The sequence below is a fragment of the Malus domestica genome, chromosome 01, assembly GCF_042453785.1.
Source record: "Malus domestica chromosome 01, GDT2T_hap1".
NCBI classification, from domain to species: Eukaryota; Viridiplantae; Streptophyta; class Magnoliopsida; order Rosales; family Rosaceae; genus Malus; species Malus domestica.
This window is the reverse complement of record NC_091661.1, coordinates 27,360,817-27,363,681: the sequence shown is the minus strand read 5'-3', so window position 1 is coordinate 27,363,681 and position 2,865 is coordinate 27,360,817. Positions and strand designations below refer to the sequence as shown.

The 2,865-nt window shown below is 35.4% G+C and overlaps 1 long non-coding RNA gene across 1 annotated transcript; it reads left to right on the top strand.

Annotated features, from left to right (window-relative positions):
- Positions 1 to 737: 737 nt before the first annotated feature.
- Positions 738 to 2,865, top strand: LOC103438409 (uncharacterized). Its single transcript, XR_011583285.1, has 7 exons — positions 738 to 919; positions 1,509 to 1,612; positions 1,712 to 1,829; positions 1,896 to 1,974; positions 2,081 to 2,266; positions 2,487 to 2,556; positions 2,661 to 2,865. It is a non-coding gene; the product is annotated as an uncharacterized lncRNA (long non-coding RNA).

Here is a 2,865-nt window from a genome sequence, read left to right as displayed (position 1 = left end):
GCTAAACTCATGATGATATCTCAAGTCAAATGAATTTTTGCAAAGAAAACATTTTTCCTCTACAAACCCTAAATGATATGTGTTTGCAGAGAAAAAATGGGGCAATGTGGGAGCCAAAAATTACTCCTCCACTAAACAAGCCACTAGCATGCTAAATAATTTATGCAAAAATTCAATTCAATTTGAAATCATTGTCATGATTGAATTTCAATGTCTCTTAGAACATAATGTTTGTCAATTTCTTTGAACTCAATTAGATACCTTAAATATTTTCGATTTGGCTAATATTTTGCAAGAATCATCTATGAGGTACAACTTGAAAAATAGACAATTCAGATCGTTGAAGTTTGATATAACGTGGGATCTCACAACTATCCTTGAATAAAATGAGACATGTTCTCTTAAAGACTCTCTATTCACACACAAAAACAATTTTTGATAATTATAGTGCGCGGTGTATAGAATTTTTTTTTCCCTTATGCGTGAATAAATGTAAAAAGAAAAAAAAATTATATGCGGAGCGCACTGTAATGTTTAAAATACATTTCCGTACGCGCTAATGTGCATGCATAAAGTTTAATAATTAATTAAATTATTTACAGACTAAAACTATAACACAAAGTTTTTGTTTATTAACAATAAAATGACTCAAATGCCCTTGCTTTCTTCTCCGTTCCCCACGGGTCGATCTTCATCTGCGTACGCGTCGATCATCGTAGAATGCTCCGCTTCGACTACACATCTTCTGGAATTTTCGTTCCGTTTCCACTTCTTTCTCTCAAAAGCTGGGCTTTTCCATTTGCTTCCGGCAGTCTCCATCGAACTCCATTTCTCTCTCGCGATTTTCCACGAACCACAACGTATGCTACCTATCCCGTCCCGATTCGTAGAAAATTCCTCAAGCGGCCTTCATTTCATGGTAAGTCCTCTGTCTCTCTCTAGAATTTGAAACAATTTGATTTTACAAAACCCTAATTCCTCAAGCGGCTTTGATTTCACGGTAAGTCCTCTCTTTCTAGAATTTTGTTTGGGATTCTCTCTTTCTCCCTTTGTCATTTCCGCTCAATCTCTATGGTTGCATCCCACTATTCCGTGCAGTAGAGCTCGATAGCAGTTTCGGTGATTCTCAATTGCCCAGTACATATAATTTGGCTTCAATTTGTTCATTTTCTTCCGAATTTCTGTGCCATTTTTTTTGAGGCGCAAATGATCCCAAATTCAAATTTCCGTAAATTGATAAATTAGTTGCAGGTTTTCAGCTTCCTAATGGCTAAAGCATGTTTCTTTTTTATTACCCAATTGCGTAATTTCACCAAAGTTACAGTTTCTTCTCTCTCTCTCTCTCTCTTTGTGAAATAGTTTGTCGATTGTTAACTGGTGAAGATTTTACTGTTCCTGTTTTCGTAACTGCAATTCCTGGATGAAGCATTTAAGAACTGTCACATAATTGTTGAGACTTTATTTTGGTGTTTTGCGTTTAATTTGGTGTTTGTGTGGAATTTTTGCAGGAACGGTGTTTTCTTATGGGCAGACCAACAGTGCGCAATGGTTCCAAAAGAGACTCGGGTATCATTCATCGAGCTGTTAGAGATGTCATTATAAAATTCAGATGGTAATGAGCTATAAAGGATCTCTTAATTTGAAATTTGATTTTTACTTGATTAAATCTGATGTTTACTGTGTTGAATTTGGTGCTGCTTTATGTTTTCAGATGTCCTGCTAGGAGTTTTTAATTCTGAGTACCAACCTACATGGAATTGCACAATGAGAAAATTGACGACCTCTTTGCATTAGAGAACCAAAAATTGCAGATTCATGAGAGTTTGGAGGTTGCTACGAACCCTTTTCACATATTTAGTTAGCTTCTTTTAAGTGAACTAAATTTTCGTGTGCAGTGAATATTTGTTGCTGGCCTCATGGAGGAAATTGTCAGTAATGTCGAACAGGTGATGAAGCTCATTGAATCTGGAGAAGGTTTGCACTTGGAAACCAAAACTTGAGTTTCTGGGTTTTTGGTTTTACTGTACTTTTTCACTTGAATGTTCATTCTTACATACACCTGCAAAAATGTTTCTTACAGTTAATAGGCACTTTGGAGAACAAATATGAATGCTTGGAGTAGTAGATCTCACACAACATTCAGAATGGCATTTGGAGTAGTAGATTTCAAAGCCATCTTCATATAGTATACATTTCTATGCAGAGCTTCCAATTAAATTTTGGAATTACAACTAACTCCCAAGTAATGGTATTTGTATCTTATGAGGTAGTTTTCTGAGGAAGTTGGGATTTTTACTTATTTTTTTTGTGTAATCCCAATTGAAATTTCTCTCTCTCTCTCTCTCTCTCTCTCTCTTGGTGAGATTTACAAGTATCCTTTTCCGATTGGTTACAATGGTTCTGTTCATCTCTCCAATTGGTTTTTTTATTCTCTCTAACCTTTTGTCTAATTTATTTTCATTTTTTTGGGTGGCTTTCTGCTAAAGTTAGTATGAGCTTTTCGCATGACATGGATGATAAGTACGAGAAACTCATCCAGAGAATGAACCTACCAAGGTGTATGCATAAATCATACCTTAAATTCCTCAAAATCACTTCAATTATTTACCATGTCCCTTATTGAGATTTACGCCTCTTCATCCAATGTTGTTTTGTCTCAGGGTTGTAATTGATAACAGAGCGAACTAACATGGAATACTTCTGGAAGTTGTAGTACTTACTGATCTCAACCTTATTGTTACGAAAGCGTACATATCTTGGGATGGTGGCTGGTTCATGGATGATAAAAATCCTTTTATTACTGACTTTTTCATCGCTGTAAAAATTGTCTTTTTTTGTTTGAGGTAGAAACTGATTATGTGATTT